The sequence below is a fragment of the Heterodontus francisci genome, chromosome 41 (genome assembly GCF_036365525.1).
Source record: "Heterodontus francisci isolate sHetFra1 chromosome 41, sHetFra1.hap1, whole genome shotgun sequence".
Lineage (NCBI taxonomy): Eukaryota > Metazoa > Chordata > Chondrichthyes > Heterodontiformes > Heterodontidae > Heterodontus > Heterodontus francisci.
Genome location: NC_090411.1, coordinates 7,022,136 through 7,041,429, shown reverse-complemented (window position 1 = coordinate 7,041,429; position 19,294 = coordinate 7,022,136). Strand labels below are relative to the sequence as shown.

The following is a 19,294-nucleotide window of genomic DNA, read 5'->3' as shown; positions in this document are numbered from 1 at the left end:
CGTGATGAAAGAGTCCTTGGGATTTCCTGGGGGGGGAGGGTGATGAAGGGGTCTTTGGGATTTCCTGAGGGGGAGAGTGATGAAAGGGTCTTTGGGATTCCGTGGGAGGGGTGGGTGATGAAAGGGTCTTTGGGATTTCCTGGGTGGGAGGGTGATGAAAGGGTGTTTGGGATTCCGTGGGAGGGGTGGGTGATGAAAGGATCTTTGGGATTTCCTGGTGGTGGGGGAGGGTGATGAAAGGGTCTATGGGATTTCCTATGGGGGGAGGATGATGAAATGTTCTTTGGGATTTCCTGGGCGGGGAGGGTGATGAAAGGGGCTTTGGGATTTCCTGGGGGGGGAGGGTGATGAAATGGTCTTTGGGGTTCCGTGGGGAGTGGGTGGGTGATGAAAGGGTCTTTGGGATTCCCTGGGTGGGAGGGTGATGAAAGGGTCTTTTGGATTTCCTGTGGGGGGAGGATGATGAAATGGTATTTTGGATTTCCTGGGTGGGGGGGGGAGGGCGATGAAAGTGTCTTTGGGATTTCCTGGGTGGGAGGGTGATGAAAGGGTCTTTGGGATTTCCTGAGGGGGAGAGTGATGAAAGGGTCTTTGGGATTCCGTGGGGGGAGAGGGTGATGAAAGAGTCGTTGGGATTTCCTGGGTGGGGCGGTGGGAGCGTGATGAAAGGGTCTTTGGGATTTCCTGGGTGGGGAGGTTGATGAATGGGTCTTTCGGATTTCCTGTGGGGGGGTGGTAGCGTGATGAAAGGGTCCTTGGGATTTCCTGGGGGGGAGGGTGATGAAGGTGTCATTGGGATTTCCTGAGGGGGAGAGTGATGAAAGGGTCTTTGGGATTCCGTGGGAGGGGTGGGTGATGAAAGGGTCTTTGGGATTTCCTGGGTGGGAGGGTGATGAAAGGGTCTTTGGGATTTCCTGAGGGGGAGAGTGATGAAAGGGTCTCTGGGATTCTGTGGGAGGGGTGGGTGATGAAAGGGTCTTTGGGATTTCCTGTGTGGGAGGGTGATGAAAGGGTCTTTGGGAATTCCTGAGGAGGACAGTGATGAAAGGGTCTTTTGGATTTCCTATGGGGGGAGGATGATGAAATGGTCTTTGGGATTTCCTGGGGGGGGAGGGTGAAAAAAGGGTCTTTGGGATTTCCTCGGGGGAGAATGATGAAGGTGTCATTGGGATTTCCTCGGGCGTTGGGTGATGAAAGAGTCTCTGGGATTTCCTGACGGGGAGGGTGATGAAAGGGTCATTGGGATTTCCTGGAGGGGAGAGTGATGAAAGGTTCTTTGGGACTTCCTGGTGGTGGGGGATGGTGATGAAAGGGTCTTTGGGATTTCCTGGGTGGGGAGGTTGATGAAAGGGTCTTTGGGATTTCCTGGGGGTAGGCGGATGAATGGGTCTTTCGGAATTGCTGGGGGCGGTGGTAGCGTGATGAAAGGGTCCTTGGGATTTCCTGGGGGGGGGAGGGTGATGAAGGGGTCTTTGGGATTTCCTGAGGGGGAGAGTGATGAAAGGGTCTTTGGGATTCCGTGGGAGGGGTGGGTGATGAAAGGGTCTTTGGGATTTCCTGGGTGGGAGGGTGATGAAAGGGTCTTTGGGATTTCCTGAGGGGGAGAGTGATGAAAGGGTGTTTGGGATTCCGTGGGAGGGGTGGGTGATGAAAGGATCTTTGGGATTTCCTGGTGGTGGGGGAGGGTGATGAAAGGGTCTTTGGAATTTCCTGGGGGGAGGGTGATAAAAGGGTCTTTGGGATTTCCGATGGGGGGAGGATGATGAAATGGTCTTTGGGATTTCCTGGGCGGGGAGGGTGATGAAAGGGGCTTTGGGATTTCCTGGGGGGGGAGGGTGATGAAATGGTCTTTGGGGTTCCGTGGGGAGTGGGTGGGTGATGAAAGGGTCTTTGGGTTCCCTGGGTGGGAGGGTGATGAAAGGGTCTTTTGGATTTCCTGTGGGGGGAGGATGATGAAATGGTATTTGGGATTTCCTGGGGGGGGAGGGTGATGAAATAGTATTTGGGATTTCCTGGGGGTGGGGGGGGGTGGAGGGTGATGAAAGTGTCTTTGGGATTTCCTGGGTGGGAGGGTGATGAAAGGGTCTTTGGGATTTCCTGAGGGGGAGAGTGATGAAAGGGTCTTTGGGATTCCGTGGGGGGGGAGGTTGATGAAAGTGTCTTTGGGATTTCCTGGGGGGGGCGTGGTGGGAGGATGATGAAAGGGTCTTTGGGATTTCCTGGGTGGGGAGGTTGATGAAACGGTCTTTGGGACTTCCTGGGGGTAGGCTGATGAATGGGTTTTTCGGATTTCCCGGGTGGGGGTGGTGGTCGCTTGATGAAAGGGTCCTTGGGATTTCCTGGGGGGGAGGGTGATGAAGGGGTCTTCGGGATTTCCTGAGGGGGAGAATGATGAAAGGGTCTTTGGGATTCCGTGGGAGGGGTGGGTGATGAAAGGGTCTTTGGGATTTCCTGGGTGGGAGGGTGATGAAAGGGTCTTTGGGATTTCCTGAGGGGGAGAGTGATGAAAGGGTCTTTGGGATTCCGTGGGAGGGGTGGGTGATGAAAGGGTCTTTGGGATTTCCTGGTGGTGGGGGAGGGTGATGAAAGGGTCTTTGGAATTTCCTGGGGGGAGGGTGATGAAAGGGTCTTTGGGATTTCCTATGGGGGAGGATGATGAAATGGTCTTTGGGATTTCCTGGGCGGGGAGGGTGATGAAATGGTATTTGGGATTTCCTGGGGGTGGGGTGGGAGGGTGATGAAAGTGTCTTTGGGATTTCCTGGGTGGGAGGGTGATGAAAGGGTCTTTGGGATTTCCTGAGGGGGAGAGTGATGAAAGGGTCTTTGGGATTTCCTGGGCGGGGAGGGTGATGAAAGGGGCTTTGGGATTTCCTGGGGGGGGAGGGTGATGAAATGGTCTTTGGGGTTCCGTGGGGAGTGGGTGGGTGATGAAAGGGTCTTTGGGATTCCCTGGGTGGGAGGGTGATGAAAGGGTCTTTTGGATTTCCTGTGGGGGGAGGATGATGAAATGGTATTTGGGATTTCCTGGGGGGGAGGCTGATGAAATGGTATTTGGGATTTCCTGGGGGTGGGGTGGGAGGGTGATGAAAGTGTCTTTGGGATTTCCTGGGTGGGAGGGTGATGAAAGGGTCTTTGGGATTTCCTGAGGGGGAGAGTGATGAAAGGGTCTTTGGGATTCCGTGGGGGGGGAGGTTGATGAAAGTGCCTTTGGGATTTCCTGGGGGGGCGTGGTGGGAGGATGATGAAAGGGTCTTTGGGATTTCCTGGGCGGGGAGGTTGATGAAAGGGTCTTTGGGATTTCCTGGGGGTAGGCTGATGAATGGGTTTTTTGGATTTCCCGTGTGAGGGTGGTGGTAGCTTGATGAAAGGGTCCTTGGGATTTCCTGGGGGGGACGGTGATGAAGGGGTCTTTGGGATTTCCTGGGGGTAGGCGGATGAATGGGTCTTTCGGATTTGCTGGGGGCGGTGGTAGCGTGATGAAAGAGTCCTTGGGATTTCCTGGGGGGGGAGGGTGATGAAGGGGTCTTTGGGATTTCCTGAGGGGGAGAGTGATGAAAGGGTCTTTGGGATTCCGTGGGAGGGGTGGGTGATGAAAGGGTCTTTGGGATTTCCTGGGTGGGAGGGTGATGAAAGGGTGTTTGGGATTCCGTGGGAGGGGTGGGTGATGAAAGGATCTTTGGGATTTCCTGGTGGTGGGGGAGGGTGATGAAAGGGTCTTTGGAATTTCCTGGGGGGAGGGTGATGAAAGGGTCTTTGGGATTTCCTATGGGGGGAGGATGATGAAATGGTCTTTGGGATTTCCTGGGCGGGGAGGGTGATGAAAGGGGCTTTGGGATTTCCTGGGGGGGGAGGGTGATGAAATGGTCTTTGGGGTTCCGTGGGGAGTGGGTGGGTGATGAAAGGGTCTTTGGGTTCCCTGGGTGGGAGGGTGATGAAAGGGTCTTTTGGATTTCCTGTGGGGGGAGGATGATGAAATGGTATTTGGGATTTCCTGGGGGGGGAGGGTGATGAAATGGTATTTGGGATTTCCTGGGGGTGGGGGGGGGGGGGAGGGTAATGAAAGTGTCTTTGGGATTTCCTGGGTGGGAGGGTGATGAAAGGGTCTTTGGGATTTCCTGAGGGGGAGAGTGATGAAAGGGTCTTTGGGATTCCGTGGCGGGGGAGGTTGATGAAAGTGTCTTTGGGATTTCCTGGGGGGGGGAGGGTGATGAAAGGGCCTTTGGTATTTCCTTGGGGGGGAGGGTGATGAAAGGGTCTTTGGGATTTCCTGGGGGGGAGGGTGATGAAAGGGTCTTTGGGATTTCCTGTGGGGGGAGGGTGATGAAAGGGTCTTTGGGATTTCCTGGGGAGGGGGGAGGGTGATGAAAGGGTCTTTGGGATTTCCTGGGGCGGTGGGTGATGAAACGGTCTTTGGGATTTCCTGGGCGGGGGTGAAGGGTGATGAAAGGGTCTTTGGGATTACCTGGGTGGGAGGGTGATGAAAGGGTGTTTGGGATTCCGTGGGAGGGGTGGGTGATGAAAGGATCTTTGGGATTTCCTGGTGGTGGGGGAGGGTGATGAAAGGGTCTTTGGAATTTCCTGGGGGGAGGGTGATGAAAGGGTCTTTGGGATTTCCTATGGGGGGAGGATGATGAAATGGTCTTTGGGATTTCCTGGGCGGGGAGGGTGATGAAAGGGGCTTTGGGATTTCCTGGGGGGGGAGGGTGATGAAATGGTCTTTGGGGTTCCGTGGGGAGTGGGTGGGTGATGAAAGGGTCTTTGGGTTCCCTGGGTGGGAGGGTGATGAAAGGGTCTTTTGGATTTCCTGTGGGGGGAGGATGATGAAATGGTATTTGGGATTTCCTGGGGGGGGAGGGTGATGAAATGGTATTTGGGATTTCCTGGGGGTGGGGGGGGGGAGGGTAATGAAAGTGTCTTTGGGATTTCCTGGGTGGGAGGGTGATGAAAGGGTCTTTGGGATTTCCTGAGGGGGAGAGTGATGAAAGGGTCTTTGGGATTCCGTGGGGGGGGAGGTTGATGAAAGTGTCTTTGGGATTTCCTGGGGGGGGGGGAGGGTGATGAAAGGGCCTTTGGTATTTCCTTGGGGGGGAGGGTGATGAAAGGGTCTTTGGGATTTCCTGGGGGGGAGGGTGATGAAAGGGTCTTTGGGATTTCCTGTGGGGGGAGGGTGATGAAAGGGTCTTTGGGATTTCCTGGGGAGGGGGGAGGGTGATGAAAGGGTCTTTGGGATTTCCTGGGGCGGTGGGTGATGAAACGGTCTTTGGGATTTCCTGGGCGGGGGTGAAGGGTGATGAAAGGGTCTTTGGGATTACCTGTGGGGGAGGGTGGTGAAAGTGTCTTTGGGATTTCCTGGGGGGTGGAGGGTGATGAGTGGGTCTTTGCGATTTCCTGTGCAGGAGGGTGATGAAAGGGGCTTTGCGATTTCCTTTGTGGGAGGGTGATGAAAGGGTCTTTGGGATTTTCTGGCCGGGAGGTTGATGAGACGGTCTTTGGGATTTCCTGGGTGGAGGGTGATGAAAGGGTCTTTGGGATTTTGTGAAGGGTGGCAGGGCGAAGAAAGGGTCTTTGGGATTTCCTGGAGTTGGGGAGGGTGATGAAAGGGTCTTTGGGATTTCCAGGCGCGGGGTGTGTGATGAAAGGGTCTTTGGGATTTCCTGCGGGGGATGGTGATGAAAATTCTTTGGGATTTCCTGGCAGCGAGGGTCATCAAAGATTCTTTGGGATTTCCTGGGGGGGGAGGGTGATGAAAGGGTCTTTGGGATTTCCTTGGTGGGGAGGTTGATGAAAGGGACTTTGGTATTTCATGGTGGGGGAGGTTGATGAAGGGGTCTTTGGGATTTCCTGCGGGGGAGGTTGATGAATGGGTCTTTGGGATTCCTTGCGGGGGGAGGGTGATGAGAGTGTCTTTGGGATTTTGTGGGGCGGGGAGGGTGATTTAAGGGTCTTTGGGATTTACTGGGGGGTATGGTGATGAAAGGGTCTTTGGGATTTAATGGGAGGGGGGTTGGAGAGTGATGAAAGGGTCTTTGGGATCTCCTATCGGGGGAGGGTGATGAAAGGGTCTTTGGGATTTCCTTGGGGGGAGGGTGATAAAATAGTCTTTGGGATTTCCTGGGGGGGAGGGTGATGAAAGGGTCTTTGGGATTTTCTGCGGGGGATGGTGATGAAAGGGTCTTTGGGATTTACTGGGGGGAAGGGTGATGAAAGGGTCTTTGGGATTTCCTGGGGGGGCGGGGAAGGGTGATGTCAGGGTCTTTGGGATTTCCTGTGGCGGTAGGGTGATGAAAGGCTCTTTGGGATTTCCTGAGGGGTGGGTGATGAAAGGGTCTTTGGGATTTCCAGGGGTGGGGAGGGTGATGAAAGTCTCTTTGGGATTTCCTGGGGGTGGGGGAGGGTGATGAAAGGGTCTTTGGGATTTCCTGGGAGTGAGGGTGATAAAAGGTTCTTTGGGATTTCCTGGGGGGAAGGTGATGAATGGGTCTTTGGGATTCCTTGTGGGGGGAGGTTGATGAGAGTGTCTTTGGGATTTTGTGGGGCGGGGATGGTGATGAAATGCTCTTTGGGATTTCCTTGGGGGGAGGATGATGAAAGTTTCTTTGGGATTTCCAGGCGGAGGGGAGGGTGATGAAAGGGTCTTTTGGATTTCCTGGCGGGCGGAGGGTGATAAAAGGGTCTTTGGGATTTCCCGGTGGGGGGGGGTGATGAAAGGGTCTTCTGGATTTCCTAAAGGGGGGGAGGGTGATGAAAGGGACGTTGGGATTTCCTGGCGGGGAGGCTGATGAAAGGATCTTTGGGATTACCTGGCGGGGGTAGGGTGATGAAAGGGTCTTTCGGACTTCCTGGCGGGGGGAGTGAGCTGAAAGGGTCTTTGGGTTGTCCTGGGGGGTGGAGGGTGATGAGAGGGTCTTTGGGATTTCCAGCGGGGGAGGGTGTTGAAAATTCTTTGGGATTTCCTGGGGGCGAGGGTAATGAATGATTCTTGGTGATTTCCTGGGGGGGAGGGTGATGAAAGGCTCTTGGGGATTTCCTGTGGGTAGGGTGATGAAAGGGTCTTTGGGATTTCCTGGGGGGGAGGGTGATGAAAGGTTCTTTGGGATTTCCTGGGGTGGGGGAGGGTGATGAATGGTTCTTTGGGATTTCCTGGGGGGGGAGGATGATGAAAGGGTCTTTGGGTTTTCCGGGGGGGGAGTATGATGAAAGGGTCTTTGGGATTTAATGGGAGGGGGGTTGGAGAGTGATGAAAGGGTCTTTGGGATTTCCTGGGTGGAATGTTGATGAAAGTGTCTTTGGGATTTCCTGTGGGGGAGGGTGATGAAATGGTACTTGGGATTTCCTATGGGGGGAGGGTGATGAAATGGTATTTGGGATTTCCTGGGGGGTGGGTGGGGGCTCAGGTGCGCCAGACGTGTCTTTGCTCCCAGTGTCGCAGAGCTGAGATGCGTTGGCCACTTCGTTACGTGTGGGGCATTGGGGTTGGGGCACGCTGGGCCCATCACAGCTTCCAGTGCCCGGGGGCTGGGATGCTTTATCATCCATCTCGGAGTTCTGCCGCCTCTTTTGAAGGGGCTGTCGTTCCAGCATTTCCCCGTCCAGTGAAGAGGAGTTGTTGCAGTCTGATTCAGAAGAGAGCCTCCTCTTGCCACTGGTTTGGGTGGTGGCTTTGGGATGTTTTTTCTTTGTGGTTTTCCTCTGGACCACTTGCCACTGACCTGTTTGTCCATCTGCTGCCTCCTCCTCCATTGATTCTGTCTGTGGAGGAGGGGTTTCCGGGCGCTGGGTAGGTGCTGGGTCGTTGGTTTCAGCCGCCTCCCCTTCCTTCTCAGGTTGAAGTTCCTCACTGCGGAGAAGGTTGCTGGTCTCCTTTCGAACAGCGGACGCCTTCGTCGAACCTTCTCCCGGCCTTTCCTTGGACCTTGCCGCCTGAGCATAGCTGAGACAACGTTTTGGACAAGTCTTGTAGAGATGGCCTGCCGCACCGCACAAGTTGCAACACTTAGTCTGCTTACAGTCCTTGGTCTGATGGCCTTCCTCCTTGCAGTTCTTGCAAACAACCGTGCTGCAGTTGGCTGCCATGTGACCAGATTTGCCACAGGTGCGGCAAACTCTGGGCTGCCCAGCGTAGACCAAGAAGCCTCGACTTCCCCCGATAGCGAAGCTGGAGGGAGGGTGGATGATGGCTCCACTGGGATCTACCTTCAAGGTCACCTTGACCTGCCGCTTGCTGGTCCAGATCCCAAAGGGGTCCTTGACATCAGTGCTGCTGCCGGCCACCTCGACGGACCTGGCGAGAAAGGTGAGTACATCCACCACCGGAACATGGGGGTTGTAGAGGTGAATCGTCACCACCCGGTCCCGTTGTGACGGAAGCGTGAAGAGCGGCTCCGCTGTGAGGATCGACAGTGGCGCCCGGTCCCCTTTCTCCTTGAACGCCTTCAGGAACTTGATGCATCCCGCCACGTTCCGGAACGTCACGTCGAAGTATCCACTGCTGGGGAAATCCTGCAGGCAGAAAACGTCCGTCGCTTGAAATCCGCAGCAATCGAAGAGAATTTTCTTGATGAAGAAGGTGCGATCGACCGGTGCATCTCCTTCCTTGTCCTTCACGACCACCCGAACGGTGTTGCGCACTCCCTGGCCCGAAGCTCGAAAATTGGTTACAGCCATCTTGCTCAAAGCTTCCCCAGGATCAAAAGGCAATGATCATGGTCTCTTCTCAATCAAATAAGCACTGATAAGAACAGATACTACACTTGATCTTAGCCAAAAGGCCGAGAAGCGATGGCCGTAAAACTGCGTTTGCTGCGCGCGTCAGGCCCGGCGTGCCGCCTCTCCGTCAAAGTAGCCGCCGGGTGGGCGAGCCTCGGGCGAAAGAGGCGACGGCGGGCGGTCTTTGAGCCAGAGCTCCTTTTGTTGCCGGGCCTTGCAAGCAGAAAGGAAAGCACGCGTGCATGCCACGCGCAGCCATTCCTTGCGCTTCTGCGCGAGGCATTGCGCAGGAAAAAAGACACGCGCGCGCGCTGAACAGCAAAGGGCGGCTTGCAACTGCGGGGCAATCCAACAGGGGGCAGCGTAGCGCCCACGGAAAACTGCAGCAAAGTCAGACGAGCAGCAGCGCCGTCACTATTGCGAATTCTATTGTTCAGCAGGGGTCTCGCCCCCATGGAAGGGGGAAGCTGCACCGCTCCTGGAAACACTGCAATACCAGGTTGATGCATGGAGTGGACGGGGCAAGCCCCTGTTCCATCTCCCTGTCCCAAAAATCAATTTAATATTTGGCCCCCAGATAGGGGACGTATCAGATATTAAACTGATAAGAACAGATACTACACTTGATCTTGGCCAAAAGGCCGAGAAGCGATGGCCGTAAAACTGCGTTTGCTGCGCGCGTCAGGCCCGGCGTGTGGACTCCACGTCAAATTAGCCGCCGGGTGGGCGAGCCTAGGGCGAAAGAGGCGACGGCGGGCGGTCTTTGAGCCAGAGCTCCTTTTGTTGCCGGGCCTTGCAAGCAGAAAGGAAAGCACGCGTGCATGCCACGCGCAGCCATGCCTTGCGCTTCTGCGCAAGGCATTGCGCAGGAAAAAAGACACGCGCGCTGCGCTGAACAGCAAAGGGCAAACAGCAAAGGAATTCCCTAAGACCCCTTCATCAGTCTCCCCCCAGGAAATCCCAAAGACCCTTTATTCACCCTCCCTCTCAGGAAATAACAAAGACCATTTCATCACCCTCCCCCCACAGGAACTCCAAAAGACACTTTCATCACTCTCCCCCTCAGGAAATCCCAAAGACCCTTTCATCACCCTCCCACCTAGGAAATCCCAAAGACCCTTTCATCAACCACCCGCCCAGGAAATCCCAAAGACCCTTTCATCACCCTCCCCCTCCCAGGAATTCCCTAAGACCCTTTCATCACCCTCCCCCCCACCAGGAAATCCCAAAGACCCTTTTATCACCCACACCCCCACCCCTCAGGAAAAATCCAAAGACTCTTTCATCACCCTCCCCTCCCAGGAAATCCAAAAGACGCTTTCATCACCCTCCCCTCCCAGGAAATCCGAACGCCCCCTTCATCACCCACCCCCCAGGAAATCCCAAAGACCCTTTCATCACCCTGTCCCCAGGAGATCCCAAAGAACCTTTTCTCAAACTCCCCCCCTCCACCTGGAAATCCCAAAGACCCTTTCATCACCCACCCCCAGCCAGGAAATCCAAAAGACGCTTTCATCACCCTCCCCTCCCAGGAAATCCAAACGCCCCCTTCATCACCCACCACCCAGGAAATCCCAGAGACCCTTTCATCACCCTGCCCCCAGCAACTCCCAAAGATCCTTTCATCACTCTCCCCCCCCACGGAAATCCCAAAGTCCCCTTCATCACCCTCTCCCCCAAAGACCCTTTCATCACCCTCCCCCCTCAGGAAATCCCAAAGACCCTTTCATCACCCTCTCCCCCAAAGAACCTTTCATCACCCTCCCCCCTCAGGAAATCCCAAAGACCCTTTCATCACCCTCCCCCCAGGAAATTCCAAAGACCCTTCCATCACCCTCCCCTCCCCCGCCCCAGGAAATCCCAAAGACCCTTTCATCACTCTCCCCTCCAGGAAATCCCAAAGACCCTTTCATCACACTCCCACTCAGGAAATCCCAAAGACTCGTTCATCACCCAACGCCTGAGGAAATCCCAAAGACCCCTTCATCAGTCTCCCCCCAGGAAATCCCAAAGACCCTTTATTCACCCTCCCTCTCAGGAAATAACAAAGACCATTTCATCACCCTCCCCCCACAGGAACTCCAAAAGACACTTTCATCACTCTCCCCCTCAGGAAATCCCAAAGACCCTTTCATCACCCTCCCACCCAGGAAATCCCAAAGACCCTTTCATCAACCACCCGCCCAGGAAATCCCAAAGACCATTTCATCACCCTCCCCCCACAGGAAATCCAAAAGACCCTTTCATCACTCTCCCCCTCAGGAAACCCCAAAGAACCCTTCGTCACCCTCCCCCACAGGAAATCCCAAAGACCCTTTCATCACCCTCCCCCCGCCCAGGAAATCCCAAAGACCCTTTCAACAGCCTCCCCCCAGGAAATCCCAAAGAGCCTTTCATCAACCTCCCCACCCAGGAAATCCCAAAGAACATTTTATCACCCTCCCCCCAGGAAATCCCAAAGACCCATTCATTACACTGACACCCAGCAGGAAATCCCAAAAGACCCTTTTGTCACCATCCCCGCCACCAGGAAATCCCAAAGACCCTTTTATAAAACTCACCCCCCCACAAGGAAATCCCAAAGACCCTTTCATCACCCACCCCCACCCAGGAAATCCAAAAGACGCTTTCATCACCCTCCCCTCCCAGGAAATCCCAAAGACCCTTTCAACACCCTCCCCCCACAGGAAATCTGAACGACCCCTTCATCACCCACCCCCCAGGAAATCCCAAAGACCCTTTCATCACCCTGCTCCCAGGAAATCCTAAAGACCCTTTCATCACCCTCCCACCCAGGAAATCCCAAAGACCCCTTCATCACTCTTCCACCCCCCACCCCCCCAGGAAGTCCCAAAGACCCTTTCATCACTGTCCCCCCCAGGAGATCCCAAAGACCCTTTCATCACCCTCCCCCTCCCAGGAATTCCCTAAGACCCTTTCATCACCCTCCCCCCCACCAGGAAATCCCAAAGACCCTTTCATCACCCACACCCTCACCCCTCAGGAAAAATCCAAAGACTCTTTCATCACCCTCCCCTCCCAGGAAATCCAAAAGACGCTTTCATCACCCTCCCCTCCCAGGAAATCCGAACGCCCCCTTCATCACCCACCCCCCAGGAAATCCCAAAGACCCTTTCATCACCCTGTCCCCAGGAGATCCCAAAGAACCTTTTATCAAACTCCCCCCACACCAGGAAATCCCAAAGACCCTTTCATCGCACTCCCGCCCAATGAAATTCCAAAGACTCTTTCATTACACTCCCCCAAGGAAATCCCAAAGACCCTTTCATCACCCTCCACCCCAGGAGATCCCAAAGACCCTTTCATCACCCTCCCCCTCCCAGGAATTCCCTCAGACCCTTTCATCACTCTCCCCCCCAACAGGAAATCCCAAAGACCCTTTCATCACCCACACCCCCACCCCTCAGGAAAAATCCAAAGACTCTTTCATCACCCTCCCCTCCCAGGAAATCCAAAAGACGCTTTCATCACCCTCCCCTCCCAGGAAATCCGAACGCCCCCTTATCACCCAACCCCCAGGAAATCCCAAAGACCCTTTCATCACCCCGTCCCCAGGAGATCCCAAAGAACCTTTTATCAAACTACCCCCCCCACCTGGAAATCCCAAAGACCCTTTCATCACCCACCCCCAGCCAGGAAATCCAAAGGCGCTTTCATCACCCTCCCCTCCCAGGAAATCCGAACGCCCCCTTCATCACCCACCCCCCAGGAAATCCCAGACACCCTTTCATCACCCTGCCCCCAGCAACTCCCAAAGATCCTTTCATCATGCTCCCACCCAGGAAATCCCAAAGACCCTTTCATCACCCTCCCCCCCACGGAAATCCCAAAGTCCCCTTCATCACCCTCTCCCCCAAAGACCCTTTCATCACCCTCCCCCCCAGGAAATTCCAAAGACCCTTCCATCACCCTCCCCTCCCCCGCCCCAGGAAATCCCAAAGACCCTTTCATCACTCTCCCCTCCAGGAAATCCCAAAGACCCTTTATTCACCCTCCCTCTCAGGAAATAACAAAGACCCTTTCATCACCCTCCCCCCCAGGAAATCCAAAAGACCATTTCATCACCCTCCCCTCACAGGAAATCCAAAAGACACTTTCATCACTCTCCCCCTCAGGAAATCCCAAAGACCCTTTCATCACCCTCCCACCCAGGAAATCCCAAAGACCCTTTCATCAACCACCCCCCCAGGAAATCCCAAAGACCATTTCATCACCCTCCCCCCACAGGAAATCCAAAAGACTTTCATCACTCTCCCCCTCAGGAAACCCCAAAGAACACTCCGTCACCCTCCCCCACAGGAAATCCCAAAGACCCTTTCATCACCCTCCCCCCTCCCCAGGAAATCCCAAAGACCCTTTCAACAGCCTCCCCCCAGGAAATCCCAAAGACCCTTTCATCAACCTCCCCACCCAGGAAATCCCAAACAACCCTTCATCACCCACCACCGCCCCCCCAGGAAATCCCAAAGAACATTTTATCACCCTCCCCCCAGGAAATCCCAAAGACACATTCATCACCCTCCCACCCACCAGGAAATCCCAAAGACCCTTTCATTACACTTACACCCACCAGAAATTCCCAAATACCCTTTCATCACCCACCCCAGCAGGAAATCCCAAAAGACCCTTTTGTCACCATCCCCGCCACCAGGAAATCCCAAAGACCCATTCATCACCCACCCCCCCCCATGAAATTCCAAAGACTCTTTCATCACCTTCCCCCTTCATGATATTCCAAAGACTCTTTCATTACCCTCACCCAAGGAAATCCCAAAGACCCTTTCATCACCCTCCCCCCCAGGAAATCCCAAAGACCCTTTCATCACCCTCCCCACCCCAGGAAATCCCAAAAACCCTTTTATAAAACTCCCCCCTCCACCAGGAAATCCCAAAGACCCTTTCATCACCCACCCCCACCCAGGAAATCCAAAAGACGCTTTCATCACCCTCCCCTCCCAGGAAATCCCAAAGACCCTTTCAACACCCTCCCCCCACAGGAAATCTGAACGACCCCTTCATCACCCACCCCCCAGGAAATCCCAAAGACCCTTTCATCACCCTGCTCCCAGGAAATCCTAAAGACCCTTTCATCACCCTCCCACCCAGGAAATCCCAAAGACCCCTTCATCACCCTTCCACCCCGCACCCCGCCAGGAAATCCCAAAGACACTTTCATCACTGTCACCCCCAACCCCCAGGAAATCCCAAAGACCCTTTCATCATCCTTCCCCCCAGGAGATCCCAAAGACCCTTTCATCACCCTCCCCCTCCCAGGAATTCCCTAAGACCCTTTCATCACCCTCCCCCCCACCAGGAAATCCCAAAGACCCTTTCACCACCCACACCCCCACCAGGAAATTCCAAAGACTCTTTCATCACCTTCCCCCTTCATGATATTCCAAAGACTCTTTCATCACCCTCCCCTCCCAGGAAATCCAAAAGACGCTTTCATCACCCTCCCCTCCCAGGAAATCCGAACGCCCCCTTCATCACCCACCCCCAGGAAATCCCAAAGACCCTTTCATCACCCTGTCCCCAGGAGATCCCAAAGAACCTTTAATCAAACTCCCCCCCCACCTGGAAATCGCAAAGACCCTTTCATCACCCACCCTCACCCAGGAAATCCACAAGACGCTTTTATCACCCTCCCCTCCCAGGAAATCCGAACGCCCCCTTCATCACCCACCCCCCAGGATATCCCAAAGACCCTTTCATCACCCTGCCCCCAGGAAATACCAAAGATCCTTTCATCATGCTCCCACCCAGGAAATCCCAAAAACCCCTTCATCAGCCTCCCCCCGACGGACATCTCAAAGTCCCCTTCATCACCCTCTCCCCCAAAGACCCTTTCATCACCCTCCACACCCCCAGGAAATCCCAAAGACACTTTCATCACACTCCCCACCCCAGGAAATCCCAAAGACCCTTTCATCACCCTCCCCCTCAGGAAATCCCAAAGACCCTTTCATCACCCTCCCCCCCAAGAAATTCCAAAGACCCTTCCATCACCCTCCCCTCCCCCGCCCCAGGAAATCCCAAAGACCTTTTCATCACTCTCCCCTCCAGGAAATTCCAAAGACCCTTTCATCACACTCCCACTCAGGAAATCCCAAAGACTCGTTCATCACCCAACGCCCGAGGAAATCCCAAAGACCCCTTCATCATTCTCCCCCCAGGAAATCCCAAAGACTCGTTCATCACCCAACGCCCGAGGAAATCCCAGAGACCCCTTCATCATTCTCCCCCCAGGAAATCCCAAAGACCCTTTATTCACCCTCCCTCTCAGGAAATAACAAAGACCCTTTCATCACCCTCCCCCCCAGGCAATCCAAAAGACCCTTTCTTCACCCTCCCACCCAGGAAATCCCAAAGACCCTTTCATCAACCACCCCCCCAGGAAATCCCAAAGACCATTTCAACACCCTCCCCCCACAGGAAATCCAAAATACCCTTTCATCACTCTCCCCCTCAGGAAACCCCAAAGAACCCTTCGTCACCCTCCCCCACTGGAAATCCCAAAGACCCTTTCATCACCCTACCCACCCCCAGGAAATCCCAACGACCCTTTCAACAGCCTCCCCCCAGGAAATCCCAAAGACCCTTTCATCAACCTCCCCACCCAGGAAATCCCAAACACCCCTTCATCACCCACCACCTCCCCCAGGAAATCCCAAAGACCCCTTCATCACCCTGCCCCCCAGGAAATCCCAAAGAACCTTTTATCACCCTCCCCCCAGGAAATCCCAAAGACCCATTCATCACCCTCCCACACACCAGGAAATCCCAAAGACCCTTTCATTAAACTCACACCCACCAGGAATTCCCAAATACCCTTTCATCACCCACCCCAGCAGGAAATCCCAAAAGACCCTTTTGTCACCATCCCCGCCACCAGGAAATCCCAAAGTCCCTTTCATCACACTCCCCCCCACCACAGGAAATCCCAAAGACCCATTCATCACCCACCCCAACCCATGAAATTCCAAAGACTCTTTCATCACCCTCCCCCTCACCAGGAAATCCCAAAGTCCCTTTCATCACACTCCACCCCCCTCAGAAAATCCCAAAGACTCTTTCATCACCTTCCCCCTCAGGAAATCCCAAAGACCCTTTCATCAGCCTCCCACCCAGGGAATCCCAAAGACCCTTTCATCACCCACACCTCCCACGGAATCCCAAAGACCCTTTCATCACTCTCCCCCTCAGGAAATCCTAAAGACCCCTTCATCACCCTCCCCCCCAGGAAATCCCAAGGACCCTTTCATCACGCTACCCCGCCCCCACAGGAAATCCCAAGGACCCATTCATCAGCCTCCCCCCCGGAAATCCCAAAGACCCTTTCATCAACCTCCCCACGCAGGAAATCCCAAAGACCCTTTCATCACCCTCCCACCCCCCCCCCCAGCAGGAAATCCCAAAGACACTTTCATCACCCTCCCCCCCGCCCACCCCCAGGAAATCCCAATGACCCTTTCATCCCCCTCCCCCTCAGGAAATCCCAAAGACCCTTTCATCTCCCTCACCTCACTGGAAATCCCAAAGACCCTTTCATCACCCTCCCCGTCAGGAAATCCCAAAAACTCTTTCATGACCCTCCCTGCCCAGGAGATCCCAAAGACCATTTCATCATCCTCCCCCCACAGGAAATCCAAAAGACCCTTTCATCACTCTCCCCATCAGGAGATCCCAAAGACCCTTTCATCACCCTCCCACCCAGGGAATCCCAAAGACCCTATCATCACCCACCCCACCCACGGAATCCCAAAGACCCTTTCATCACTCTCCCCCCCAGGAAATTCCAAAGACCCTTCCATCACCCTCCCCTCCCCCGCCCCAGGAAATCCCAAAGACCCTTTCATCACTCTCCCCTCCAGGAAATCCCAAAGACCCTTTATTCACCCTCCCTCTCAGGAAATAACAAAGACCCTTTCATCACCCTCCCCCCCCAGGAAATCCAAAAGACCATTTCATCACCCTCCCCAAACAGGAAATCCAAAAGACACTTTCATCACTCTCCCCCTCAGGAAATCCCAAAGACCCTTTCATCACCCTCCCACCCAGGAAATCCCAAAGACCCTTTCATCAACCACCCCCCCAGGAAATCCCAAAGACCATTTCATCACCCTCCCCCCACAGGAAATCCCAAAAACCCTTTCATCAACCTCCCCACCCAGGAAATCCCAAACACCCCTTCATCACCCACCACCCCCCCCAGGAAATCCCAAAGACCCCTTCATCACCCTGCCCCCCAGGAAATCCCAAAGAACCTTTTATCACCCTCCCCCCAGGAAATCCCAAAGACCCATTCATCACCCTCCCACCCACCAGGAAATCCCAAAGACCCTTTCATTACACTCACACCCACCAGGAATTCCCAAATACCCTTTCATCACCCACCCCAGCAGGAAATCCCAAAAGACCCTTTTGTCACCATCTCCGCCACCAGGAAATCCCAAAGACACTTTCATCACTGTCCCCCCCAACCCCCAGGAAATCCCAAAGACCCTTTCATCACCCTCCCCCCCAGGAGATCCCAAAGACCCTTTCATCACCCTCCCCCTACCAGGAATTCCCTAAGACCCTTTCATCACCCTCCCCCCCACCAGGAAATCCCAAAGACCCTTTCACCACCCACACCCCCACCAGGAAATTCCAAAGACTCTTTCATCACCTTCCCCCTTCATGATATTCCAAAGACTCTTTCATCACCCTCCCCTCCCAGGAAATCCAAAAGACGCTTTCATCACCCTCCCCTCCCAGGAAATCCGAACGCCCCCTTCATCACCCACCCCCCAGGAAATCCCAAAGACCCTTTCATCACCCTGTCCCCAGGAGATCCCAAAGAACCTTTTATCAAACTCCCCCCCCCCACCTGGAAATCCCAAAGACCCTTTCATCACCCACCCCCACCCAGGAAATCCACAAGACGCTTTCATCACCCTCCCCTCCCAGGAAATCCGAACGCCCCCTTCATCACCCACCCCCCAGGAAATCCAAAAGACCCTTTCATCACTCTCCCCCTCAGGAAATCCCAAAGACCATTTCTTCACCCTCCCACTCAGGAAATCCCAAAGACCATTTCATCACCCTTCCCCCACAGGAAATCCAAAAGACCCTTTCATCACTCTCCCCCTCAGGAAACCCCAAAGAACCCTTCGTCACCCTCCCCCACTGGAAATCCCAAAGACCCTTTCATCACCCTCCCCCCCCAGGAAATCCCAACGACCCTTTCAACAGCCTCCCCCCAGGAAATCCCAAATACCCTTTCATCAACCTCCCCACCCAGGAAATCCCAAACACCCCTTCATCACCCACCACCTCTCCCAGGAAATCCCAAAGACCCCTTCCTCACCCTGCCCCCCAGGAAATCCCAAAGAACCTTTTATCATCCTCCCCCCAGAAAATCCCAAAGACCCATTCATCACCCTCCCACCCACCAGGAAATCCCAAAGACACTTTCATTAAACTCACACCCACCAGGAATTCCCAAATACCCTTTCATCACCCACCCCAGCAGGAAATCCCAAAAGACCCTTTTGTCACCATCCCCGCCACCAGGAAATCCCAAAGACCATTTCATCACCCTCCCCCCACAGGAAATCCAAAATACCCTTTCATCACTCTCCCGCTCAGGAAACCCCAAAGAACCCTTCGTCACCCTCCCCCACTGGAATTCCCAAAGACCCTTTCATCACCCTCCCCCCGCCAGGAAATCCCAACGACCCTTTCAACAGCCTGCCCCCCAGGAAATCCCAAATACCCTTTCATCAACCTCCCCACCCAGGAAATCCCAAACACCCCTTCATCACCCACCACCTCCCCCAGGAAATCCCAAAGACCCCTTCATCACCCTGCCCCCCAGGAAATCCCAAAGAACCTTTTATCACCCTCCCCCCAGGAAATCCCAAAGACCCATTCATCACCCTCCCACCCACCAGGAAATCCCAAAGACCCTTTCATTAAACTCACACCCACCAGGAATTCCCAAACACCCTTTCATCACCCACCCCAGCAGGAAATCCCAAAAGACCCTTTTGTCACCATCCCCGCCACCAGGAAATCCCAAAGTCCCTTTCATCACACTCCCCCCCACCCCAGGAAATCCCAAAGACCCATTCATCACCCACCCCAACCCATGAAATTCCAAAGACTCTTTCATCACCCTCCCCCTCACCAGGAAATCCCAAAGTCCCTTTCATCACACTCCACCCCCCTCAGAAAATCCCAAAGACTCTTTCATCACCTTCCCCCTTCATGATATTCCAAAGACTCTTTCATTACCCTCCCCCAAGGAAATCCCAATGACCCTTTCATCACCCTCCCCCCCAGGAAATCCCAAAGACCCTTTCATCACACTCCCCACCCCAGGAAATCCCGAAGACCCTTTCATCACCCTCCCACCCCCTCAGGAAAATCCAAAGACTCTTTCATCAACCCCCCCAGGAAATCCCAAAGACCCTTTTATAAAACTCCCCCCCCACCAGGAAATCCCAAAGACCCTTTCATCACCCACCCCTACCCAGGAAATCCAAAAGACGCTTTCATCACCCTCCCCTCCCAGGAAATC

The 19,294-nt window shown here is 54.4% G+C and overlaps 1 non-coding gene and 1 pseudogene across 1 annotated transcript; both read right to left on the bottom strand.

Annotated features, from left to right (window-relative positions):
* Positions 1-8,671: 8,671 nt before the first annotated feature.
* On the bottom strand, positions 8,672-8,780 carry LOC137354666 (U2 spliceosomal RNA; annotated as a pseudogene).
* Positions 8,781-9,168: 388 nt separating this feature from the next.
* Positions 9,169-9,359, bottom strand: LOC137353772 (U2 spliceosomal RNA). The gene has a single exon (XR_010969924.1). It is a non-coding gene; the product is annotated as a U2 spliceosomal RNA (small nuclear RNA).
* Positions 9,360-19,294: the final 9,935 nt, after the last annotated feature.